Below are 12,544 nucleotides of genomic sequence, written 5' to 3'. Positions count from 1 at the left end.
TGGGGCTGTTCAGCCTAAAGAAGAGGAGGCTCAGGGGAGACCTCATTGCTCTCTACAACTCCCTGAAAGGAGGTTGGAGCCGGGGGGGGTTGGGCTCTTTTCCCAGGCAACTCTCAGTAAGACAAGAGGGCAGGGTCTCAAGTTGTGCCAGGGGAGGTTTAGGTTGGAGATTAGAAAGAATTTCTTTCTGGAGAGGGTGATCAGACATTGGAACGGGCTGCCTGGGGAGGTGGTGGACTCTTCGTCCCTGGAGACATTTAAAAAGCGACTCGATACGGCACTCAGTGCCATAGTCTAGTGACTGTGGCGGTAGCTGATCAAGGGTTGAACTCGATGATCTCTGAGGTCCCTTCCAACCCAGCCTATTCTATGATTCTATTGGGGCACCATTATTTGATCTTCTATTTCTGTACTGCTGGTTTTCAGCCTCCTGAGTTGCTTATGGTATCTGCTGGATGGTTAGGATTTTCCATCTTATTGATAATGATCACAAAAGACTTTTTCCAGAGTTTTTTCCGCACTTGCTGTGACTATAGGCTTTTTTTCTTAACTGTTTTTTCTTTAAGCATTTGCATATGTGTGTTATGCCCTAATAATTTTTGGACTCCTTGGATAATTTCAGTTAAATCTGGCAAAGAAAGAGCATTTTCAAGCATATCAAATTCATATTAGTTTAATGAAAATAGAGTAGCCAGAACCTATTAGTACTGTTATTGAGGAAGAGTGAATTAAATCGAGTTAGAGATTATAGAAGCCTTGTGACTTCAGAAAAAAATATTATACAGATCTATAGGAAATGAAGCTAATCACTGAGCTCCCCACTTTTCTCATCACAGCCAGCATTGTTGCATCTCATGGTTGACACAAAACTATTACCTGCCAAGTAGGATAGAGAAAATATAAGCAAAAAAGAGAATTTTTTTTTCTTCTCCAGACTCTGCAACATCCAACCACTGGACACTACAATATCTGTAATAATGTGGGTACAGCTGAAAAAAGGGTCAATTTTATCTTCTTTCACCTACTGGCCACCTTCCCTGGCAGGATTTATTGTACCAAGTGCATTAAGCCAGCAACAATCCCATCTCTCACATTGCTTTTTAACCAACTTTTCCCAACAGGTTTTATTTTCCCATACACAAATCCCTTATTCACCTGCCTACAGACTCCCACTTCATTATTAGCATGCAATTAGGAGGCAGATACTGAGGAAGAGTTGAAAAAGGTTGGGTTATACGCTCAGTGTTGCCTTGGATCTTCCAGGTACATCTTTGTTTTAGCCTGCATGTTGGCAAGCCAGCACTTCCTTGGCACTTAGTTGGAATTTCAGTGTCCAGGGACTGCCTAATTGGTATCTAGCTGCAAGCAAATGTCATCATTAAAAAAAAAAACACTAAAAAACCCACAGATATTTTCCTGTATAACTCTGCTTTCACCTGCATGGAATGCCTGAAAAGCATTTTTAAAAATACAGCTGATATAATAAAAACTTCAGGCAGTGCATTTTTTTGTTCACTTCCCATGCATGGGGAGCTGGGAGTGAGATTCTTCTGGGTTAATGGGAATGATCCTAAATTTGAAGGCAATTCTTCAAATCTGGCTTGGTTCCATCACCTCCCATTTCTCAGACAGTTTCATTGTGAGCACAAAAATGTGTGCACAGAAAAAATGTGTGCACAGATGCCCTGATTCCTGTCCTCCTTTAAAGATAGATGGGTGGATGCTTTTTCAAGAAGTAGGCATATTTATTTTGCATTTTACTTGTGCAGCACATAGTAGTTTTCTACAGTAGTTTTCTGTCCAGCACAACTGGACACCAGGATGTAGTGTGGAGCCTGATGCTCTGTGTTTAAAGTGGAAAGGTGGTGGAGAGCTGGGGAATTTGGCAGGTGAGGAATAATTTAAGTGTAGGAAGAAGCACTAAAGAAGTTGTTGGGTAAGGAGATGAAGAAAACAATTTAAAAGTGGATTGGGAAAAAAGAAAAAAGAAGGAAAAAAGACAAACTGGAAGAAAGGAGAGGGGAAATGAAGATGGGGGTGAATTTGATCAGGGCTATGAAGGAAAGTGTCCAGAGATGTTTGCCAGGAAAGCCCCTGAATGATATCAAGTGTTGAGTTTTCTGCTTCTTGACAGAAATGAGCTGCTTGCTGTGCTGCTTGGGTTAAGGGGAGGCTGATGTCCTCTGACAGAGCTGAAGGTTTCAGTTTAGGTTGAGAGGTCCCAGTTTGAAAAGCAGAGGAGAAACCAAGCTGGGGGAGCCACTTTCAGGTGGACATTGCATTCCATCCCTGCTAACATCAGAGCTCTGAAACAGTTCCTTCTGGTTGCTATTTTAACTGGGATTTGGCTTAACACTGCATCATAGTCACTTTTTTGGAGGGCTGTGAAGGGATGGCAACAAAGAATAAGGAGTTGCACATATTATTCCTTCACTGATGTCTTTTCCTTGTCATCAGTGCTTTTAATCCTTCCTTTTTTAATTTCCTGTTGCACCTGTTAAACTCTGCCACCTCCTAAAGGAGACATGAATATTATGAGCCTACCCAAAGTAAAACCCTGAGGTGTCTGCATAATGCTGCACCAAGCTCTTGTGACAGATGCAGGAATAGAAATACTCAGCATCCAGCCCAACTCTGGGCCCCAGTTGTTATTTCCCAATTTGTGTGTACAGAAAGCAGAGTTTTTAAATATGTCTGAACTGAAAAAAACTTAAAAGTCAGTAAAAGTCATTAAAAATGTTTGCAGTGCAGAGCATTGCCTAGGCACAACTTTTGAAGCAGATGCACTGAGCATCATTAGGACTGGGTTATGATGAGCTGCAAACATTTCAACTTTTAAAAATAAAAACATCCTGGCTTATTTTTATGCAAATTACAACAATGCTGAGTAACTTCCAGGACCATCAAGGGCTTCTGCTTGCAAATGGAAACATCTGTGAAACTAAATTGACGGGACTGGGTTTTTTGTAGGTTGTTTTTGTCTTGGTTTATTGGTTTTTTCCTTGGTTTTGTTGTCTGCTTTTTAAACCAACTTGTTCCACTTCCATTATGAGGTAGCAAAAACTAAAACCAAAAAGGTGAAACAGGTGAAAAACTGAGGAGGCAGCTGAACTGGGAATATCTGCAGCATGCAGAGTTCAGCTAGCCAAAGGTCCCAATATTTTGAGTAAGAAATGCTGAAAAAAGTTACCAAAGGCTGAGTGGCTTGAATGTTTCTTCATCCAGTTATTCTCTTTTCTGCACTGGGCTTCTTCAGAGTCTTGTTTTTCTCAAGAGATTTTCCTCTCTTTGTTCACCTGTGTCATTCAGATGGAGTCAGGCCACTGGCAAGCAGTATAAGGTTAAGAATTTTAAGGAAAAGTTGGAAATATTCTAAAGAAGATATTTTTATGCCATACCAGTATTCTACCTTTTCCCTTCTAGTCTCTGATGATGTGAAAAAGCAAAACTGAAGACAAATGAATTTAAACTCTGAGTGGTTCATGCTGTCCTCTCTGTTTTGTGGCTCAGATCAATTGGTGTTTTGTCTTGCTGGTTATTTTAATCTCAGATTGGCTCTGTCTGCATTTTGTTGTGCTGTATTTTTTTTATTGGCACATTTTTAGTGAATGGCAAAAAGGATGAAAAATCTTCAGTGATGACTTGAACCTATTTTTGATTAAAACATCCACCACGAGAGAGTTTTCCATGATTTGGAGGCCATGAGGAAAAAAAGCACATTAACAGTATTTTAGGCTCAGAGCTGGTTTTGATCTTGAGAAATTCAGCTCATACATCTCTTTTTCTTTACTGGCCAGAGACATCCTTTATGCTGAAGAGGTTTGGGAATCAGTTTCACTCTGTGTCTCAAACCAAGAGGCTGAATTCAGTCTGGTTTGTGCCTGTTTTCTTGTCAGTGCCATTAGGAACTTAATCCTGACAGAATATTTTGGAGATTTGAGAAGATGCTCAGGAGTGGGGGCTCCTCCTGGGGACACTGGTCCATCCCCAGCAGAACAATACACACCTTGGTAAAATCTTTCCTTATTCTTCTTTATCATCAGAAGGATGATATTTATCCTGATGATGAGTAACCTACACTTGTCTTTCTTTGTTCAATACAGTTCTCTTAAACATTCAAGTTTTTTCATTTCCAGAAACTGGCAATTTTTCAGCCTAAAAACACTGTCTTAATTCTCCAGTATGGGAAATGATTGTTGTTAGCTTTCTCCTAAAACAGATTTAGTCAAACTGATGAAGCCCATGGCATTTATTCAGTGTTTTTCTCTTAGACATCTTCTCAGAAGCCCAGAAATCAGCAGTTTAAACAACTTCTGTCTGGATCATCAGCTGAAACAGACACCTGTGGAACAAATTCCTCTGTGAATTTGTCTAATTTTCCTTTTTGGAGACATTTTTACCTTTCATCATTTTTATAACAAGTTGCAGAGGTCTGTATGGGGCACGAAAGAGTTTGCTCTTTCATTTCTTCCACACCTCTTTATTTTTACTGCCTTTACTTTGATGCCATGAAAACTGGTGGATGTTTTCTTTTTTCACTTTATTTTGCTTTCAATATTTAGAATTCTCAGAACATCTGAAGAGCAGCAGAATATCTAACCCCTTTTTTACTTTTTTACTTCTGGACAGTGAATAAATAAGCACTACATGTATTACTTTTACATTTATCTTCTCTGGGTGAAAACTGAATATTAGACATGGTAATTTTAATCCAAGTCATGTATCTTTGGTAACTGAGCTGCAGGAAGAAGTACAGATATTAACTACTATTTATTGGTTGTAATGGAAATTGAATTATGAGAATTCATGAATCCAAACAATAAAATCCTCTTTCTAAACCCATGGAACTTTGGACACCACTTAACACTTTTCAAAGTGGTGTATGAGAACCTGAGAAGCTCATGGAATTTCTCCTACTGTCTTTGGCTGCATCATCATTTTTTTCAGCTGTTAATTTAAGATCAAGATTATTTGTACCATTAAGTGAAGACTGGGACTGGCTTCAGGACTTCATTTTTATTATATATAAAAAGCCACCACTCAAAATCCATGACCAGACTCCTTGCTAAAAATAAAAAATAATGTATCCTAATTCTGGAAAGAGCTGAAGCACATTGCACAAAAGCAAATAATTATTTAGCTTCTGACTATTTGCTTGGAAGAAAAGAATTCTGCACTAGTTAATCACATAATCACTTTCTAGTTGTGAATGCCTGATTTACATTGGTCTTGCATTGAAGAGTGCTGAATGATTGATAATTTTCATGATTTCTTTGATTGGAGTCATCAGGGTAAATTGTTACTGTATCAAACTCATCACTTTTTTGGTTGTAATGAATTTTTGGTTTATATTTTAAGGGTACAAGAGTTTCATGGTAGTTCTGTTGTTTCTATAAGAAACAGTGAGGAATTGTTAGAAAACTGAAGGCAGAGAGGTCTGGATTTTTCTCTGGCTACAAAACAGAAGAGTAACAACCACTTCATACCCTAGACACAACCCTTAGCAAGATATTCATTACTACACTGATCTATATTCAATTATTTTTCCTTCCTTATAAAAGGGGACTCTTGGATAAGGAAGCACCAAGAATATTTTGAAATGTGAGTAGTGCTTTGGCCCTTCAAATCCCACTGAACTGCTGGGACATTCATGTCTGCAAGTGAAATCATAGAATCATAGAATCATAGAATTGGCTGGGTTGGAAGGGACCTCAGAGATCATCAAGTCCAACCCTTGATCCACTCCCGCTGCAGTTCCCAGCCCATGGCACTGAGTGCCACATCCAGTCTATTTTGAAATATCTCCAGACACGGAGAATCCACTACTTCCCTGGGCAGCCCATTCCAATGGCTGATCACCCTCTCCAGAAAGAAATTCTTTCTAATATTTAACCTAAACTTCCCCTGGCACAACTTGAGACCGATATTAACCTCACATTAACACTTCCAGGATTCTACTGGGCTTGCTGAAGAGGTGGAAAACACCTCTGGAAGTCACAGACATTGGAGTGATTGGGTCAAATTATTAGGTAGTGGATATTAACAATCAGATCCTTCACAGAAAATAAATTCAGATGGAAGAAGTAGAGCAAGAAATTACCAAAGATTCACCACTGAAGGTATTGGTGGTAGTTCTAGTTGCTTTTCATTTCAAATTCATCTTGAAATGAATGCAACATTGGCTTATTTTCCCTAAGAAACAGATAAACACAGGATATAAAGATGTCCTGATGCTGAATACCACGTTCCTGTCTTCCTTCTCCTATCAGTTCCACGGTGAAGTCAGACAGCCCCTGCCAGCTTCTTCCATTGCTTTGCAAGCAACTGGTGAAATGTTTTACTAAAAAATCCAAACCAAAATTAGAAGGAAGCACAGGACACTGGTGAACACCCACAGTATTTTCATCTAAACCAGTGTTATTTAATGGCATATTATTGTAGCTAACATCTCCAAAGAGAATTAACATTAAAAATGCATCAAGTACTATATAAACCAACAATAAACTGAGGTCTCCATAAAGAGCACTAAGAAACCTTCTGAAATAAAAAGTGCTTCTTTGAATAAACTATAAGAAACTATAAACAGACAACAATCCTGATGTATTTACTGATAAATATGTGGCTATCCACACCCAAGCAGGTGTTTGCCTGGATTACAGGAACCTTGGTGCAGTTTTCTTTTGTCCCTTTTTGGTATCTATGTCTTCTACTGAGCCTTGGGAGAGGAATAAATTGAGTTAGCAGGGAAAGGATTACTGCAAGGAACAAAATGCCTGTTCACTGGGATGATTCTGGTGGTGTGCTTATCATCCTCCTCAGCAGACAATCCACTACTGAATTTCCAGAGCATCCAGCAAATACCACGGGGTGAATAAACATTACTGCTTTTTTTTTCCCCTGTTCACAAATGTTATGTTGTGCTTTGTTGGGAAAGCTCATAACAGAAACATGTTCTACTGATGTTGAAATTACATTTCTCAAACTGACTCTATTAAGCCCTTTGCTGGAGCAGAGTGGTACAAATGCAACATGATTAAAGTCATGATAAACAAAAAAGAAAACTTGGATGCATGCAGTATTTATGCACAAGTATTGAACAAGCTGCACACTACAGAAATAAGGATAAATTTTTCTTTACAGCTCCACTTCTTACTTTTTTTTTTTTAAATGTAGAAAACCACAGACTCGTTTCCCACACAGTACCTGAAGTACTTGCTTGGCTCCTGGGCTCAGGGGATACAGCTTTTTACATTCTCTTTCTCAGACACTCTGTGAAAAAGGCAAATATTGCTGCTCCCACTTACAACAGGAATCTATTATAAAGTATTCAAGATCCTCTTGAAGTCTAGAGCAGACCAAGACCTGAACTACTTATCAATAAAAATTTTAAGATCTCTGTGGAAATGAACTTTTCTTCCATCCTCCCACTCTGAAGGATGAAAAAAGTATGAAAAGTCCCCACATTGTTCTGTGGAAATACTTCAGCAGGACAGATGGGTGGAAACTGTGACACAAGACCATTTAGAAGGTACAAATCACTGTAATGAAGTTGGTCACTGACTTCATTACAAACCAAGGAGATGGTTTCTTGCCTCTTCCCTGGTAGCTGAGGTCTCTTCTCCTTACACCATGGGGACAATGACAAGCAAAGGCACTTCAGATATGACCTGAACATTCAGACCCAGCTGAATCCTCCAGGCCCTGAGCGTTTGGGATGGGCACCTGCCAAGATTTCCTTAAGGAAAGAGCTCCATCCTGTCACTGTTTGTGCTCTCCTGACCACTGCTCTTGCTCACCTCCCCTTGAGCATCTCCTCCAGGTGGGTAATTCCCTCCTGCATCCTGCAATTTATCTGACCATTTCCTGACCACATCCTGACCATTTAGACACCCATGGGCAGAGCAATACAGCTGTTTGGCTTTTCTAAAGGTTTTTTACAAGGTGAGATGTTTAGAAACCCCATTGCTCCAAGGACTGCTGCCTCAGAGAGATTGTGGAATACATTTTTTGTTAGAACAGGTATAGGAGCTCAGTTAGAGGTTGTGTTTTGTTTTTTTTTTTTTCTGCTTCAGACTGAATGGCTGTGGGGAGCTAGGGGGGGAAGTGATAATTCTAGAGGAGAAATGGAGGATGTTACCTTGATTAATTGCTAACATGCCTTTGGCTCACAGAGATAGGGAAAAAACCTCTGTTTGTGCAGATGGTTCAATCTGCAGAATATATTAATAGGTGAGGAAGATATCCTGTGTTTGTCTTGCATGTTATACTTTAAAATGTAGGGCAGTCTCATTCCCTCTCAAATGCATGGAGAATCTGCAACATGATCTAGAATGTATGAATGTTACAGGAGGAGGAATGGACCAAGCAGAAAGAGAACAGAAGCATCAGAGCTGCCTAAAACCATTTGCTGGGACACTTTTATCTCACAGTGCTTTGGCTCAATCAGTGTACAGGCATTCAAAGCCATTGAAGAATATAATCCAAAAGTAATTTTCTGACAAGCTTTGCTCCTTTTTCTAGTGCATTTTAAGTTGACTTTTTACCTCACAGAATTTCTTACTAATGACCATATTGTGCACAACCTTCTCTCAGGCTCTCAGGACATGGCCTGGATACCAATGACCCTAAGATCTTCACTTGTTTTGACACCTTTTAGTTCAGCTATTTCTTATTTCACTTATTCAGCTGTAAGTGACAGTGACCACTTAGAAATCTGTGCAAATGAGGTGAAAAAGAAGCCATTTACACTCTGAGAATGTTCTGTCCTTGCAGACCCTCCAAGCCAGCAAAATGTCCCTGCCTGTTGAAGCTATTTTTGAGTAGGCTGGGAAGAGGCAATGATCAGAGCCCCTTTTGCTCTTTGATGTTATACAACAGATAAATTCTAAGGCAGTGATAATAGAAAGCTGAATCAGAGCAAGTATGTGCACACAGTAGAATCTTGAACTTAAGGACTCTCCTTAGTACTTATTACATAGGAATGAAGCACTCTCTGTAACTAAGTAAATAAGTCTGTTCTGAGCTGGATGCAAGTGTGAGAAATAGAACTACAGAGACCCTAGAAGTACATTGTCTTCCTAGTCAACATGCAAGCTCAGAATTTAGGATGGAAATTAAACTACCCAAATATTTTATATAAAAAAGTTGCTACGATTTTATGTACACTTTATTTTGGTTGGATAAACAGGAAGGAAAGAAGCTCCAGGATCTCTTCAGTATTTCTAGAATAATTTATAGGATCCACAGGGTTGCTTCAGGGTTTGACAATGGTTTTAGGTGTTTTGACCTTTCCAGCCCTTAGACTGTGTGAATATATTGCAAATTTGTTACTTCTATTTACTGTCAGTGAGCAACAGACAGCCCAAGCTGGAGCTGTGCAGCTGAGGGAGTGCTCTCTGCTGCCTGAAGAAATTCATGTCAGAGAGAGAAGCTTTTCAAGCTTCCTGTGGGTAGCAGGAATAATCATCATCTGAATTCAGCCTTGGCAAACTCCTGAATCCTGCCCTTTGCCATTAGTAACTTTTCTGGCCTCACACTTCATTTGCCCACTGAGTGCCAAGCAGCAGCAGCACTTGGAACATCCTTCTGAGTCCTTTTGAGGGACCACATCCTCTGCCATTGCCATTTTCTAACTACTTGTAAATAAATCCTCCTCACATTGGTACATCTGAAGGATACTGATGGCTGTCAGGCAATGGATTAAGTAAACACTGTAGTGATTTCTGGTTCTCTGTAAGAATTAACAGCTCCTTACCCTGATGGGTTGCAGGACATCAGGACTGGCTGAACTGGTTCAAGGTGCTGACACCTCAATATCCATGCAGGTTTCCTGGCACTGTGCTTGCAAAAACATTTGTACAGCCATGGGAACTCATTGACCACGTGTATTCCTTGATCTACTTCACACCATTAAAGAGTGGAGTCACCAAGGTCCTTCTGCCACCAAAGTGGGACACATCTGCCACTGCCACACACCCTTGGACAGTCTTCCATGAGCACCCTAAGGCTCAGGATATATGAAAGGAGTAAAATGCAATGCAAAATACTCATTTTGTTGAGGAAACCAGGGTCTGGCATAGATGCCAGGTGGGTTCCAAAGCCCTCTGAAGCCAAGATCTCTCAGGCTTTGGTTCCAACCCAGGAGCTGGCTGGCACTGTTCCTGAGCTAAAGACTGCTGGGGATGAGGACGACTGCACCTGAAATCCTACAGATGAGAATTCCAAGGTGTCCAAGGAGGAGGTGACGTAGCCCTAAGGAAAGGACAAGTCTGCATCAAATGGTACTGGCTGTGCTCCCTTCCTTCCTGTGAGTGTCAGTGCCAGAAGAAAGATTTATGGTTTGTTGTGTGAAACACAAACAATGAGTGCAAGAGACTCAAGCCTTTTTTCCATAGGAATTGTTCTAATGACAATCCTTCATGGCATGGGTGGGTTGTATAGGAGCTGGGAATTCAGGATCCTTTTGGAACAATTCAGACATGAGATGACTGATCTTTGTCCTGACACTGCTGGGGAAACACAAACGCAGGAGTTGTTTTTCTGACAGGCTGCCAAGCCAACTACAAGATTAGAAAAGTTGTTGGTATTTTTTTTTTTTTAAAGTAAGGATATCTTTTCCATGCTATTCATTATATAGCTTGCTTTTAGATAAGTATCACAGAACACCAGAAAGCAAGAGAGCCAATTATAAGTTAAGGAGAAAAGCAGAATTTTTATAGTGAGTTTAAGATAAAAGATGGTTTATTGTCTCAGAGTGAATAAAGAAAAAGGGAGTTCCAGATAAATAGGAAGAAAAAAACCCAATGACAAATTAAGCAGTGACTTCTGACCTCAGACTCAGGGAAAAGGACAGAGAGAGACTTGAGGAAGGATCTGGATTGGCCAGGCTATGCTGCCTGGTGCTTTTTATTTTAACAATGACCCAAAAAAATCTTAGTCCTCATTAGAGATAAGAAGAGATCTATTATTCTATCCATGCTATGTTTCCTAAAGGTAGCCAGGTGCAGAGGGTGAGCTAAAGCAACAGTTTCTTTACTTCACAAGTACTTCAATGGGTGAGCTACTGTATATTTTCATCTCTTTGACTGCAAGACTGTATTGGAGTGGCAATGCCCTTTCTTCTAATGCTAACACATTTTAAGAGACTATTCTGAGCTTTAATTGAACGTTGCAAAGTGTTTGCACTGAGACCTTTAAGCTGTAAAGCACTGAATATCAAGTTTTCTTTTGGATCTTTTTTTTTTATTTGAAGTTGTCACGGACATCAAAGATGTTGATGAATGAGTTCTTCAAACACCTTTTCCTTCCACAGGATGTCATTTATATAGAAAGTAGGAGTATGGACAAGAGAGATTCTTTTGTTTCAGGTGGCTCAGTTATTTAGCATGGTGGCTGAGACGTGATTTCTTCAGGGTGGTGTTCAGAAAGAAAACTGTCTTTAGGGATTAAAATAAACAAGATTTTTTAGGGTTACTGAGTCAGTCCAGGCCTCCAGGAGTGTTTACATTGGGTCAGTTGTTCAAAAATGTATTGCTAGGAAGGCTAAAATGTTGTGATACTCAGGAAGTAGCAGTCCTGAGCCCTGACTTGTATTTCTCAGGTACAGCTCTACCCTGGTAACTCTTTAGGGGTGAATTCTGGAGGAAATTCTTCCTAGCTATCCTCTCTCTTTAAAGAAAGCCTGGAGTCAGATTTGACAATTTCTGTGATCTCTACCTCAGCCTGGTGACCCCTCAGTATTGGGGAGCTCCAGGTGTGTTGTTCCTTCATGTTAACATTCAGAGACAGTTAAATTTTGACCTCTGGACTGCAATCTTTTAGATGGTGCCAGGAGAGGGAAAGATCTTACAAAAGTGCCCATGTTTCTGAAAGATACCCTTTTTTCTTGCTGTTGCTATCCAAGTCCTATCAGTGCTTCTCTCTGTAGCTCTGTCAGAAGTGGGTAAAATCAGGAAAAAATAATTTTTTGGGTTTTTTAAAAAAAGGAAATGCAGAAAGGGAGGCAGTGCTATTTTTCTAAGAAACTCCATAATTTACTTATATTTACTTATCAGCTCCTTTATTGAATAGAGCACTGGGCACCTGGGACCAGAGAAAAGAAGAAAAAAATTAATTACAGAACATGAGCTGCAAGAAGGGGCAATACAAGATGAGAAGAAGTACTTTTAGTAAAAAATTCCAGTTTAGAAAAGGTTCTGCTGGAAGAAGCTACTTACAGACAGATATCTCTCCCCTATATTTTTGCATGTTACCTTACCCAATATTTTTTAATATACTCTGTTAAAAGTTCTGATCCAGAGCCTTTAAAAATCAAAACAGAGAAGGGCAAGCAAGAAAAAGAACCCTGTGTTTGATCCCTTCACAATTAGCTGCACTGCATGGTTTGTTTGCAGTGTGCTTTGCATGCTCTAGAGAAGGAAAAGACTGGAAATACAGAGCAAGGAAAATATGAAAATGGCTCCAAGAGGTTTTACTCAAATAAAACTTTAAGAGGCCACCAGTGGTGGAACTTGCAAATAAAAAAAAGAAAAAAGAGCTGAGCGTG

The sequence above is a fragment of the Calypte anna genome, chromosome 7 (genome assembly GCF_003957555.1).
Source record: "Calypte anna isolate BGI_N300 chromosome 7, bCalAnn1_v1.p, whole genome shotgun sequence".
In the NCBI taxonomy this organism is placed as follows: Eukaryota; Metazoa; Chordata; class Aves; order Apodiformes; family Trochilidae; genus Calypte; species Calypte anna.
This window is presented reverse-complemented; position numbering follows the sequence as displayed.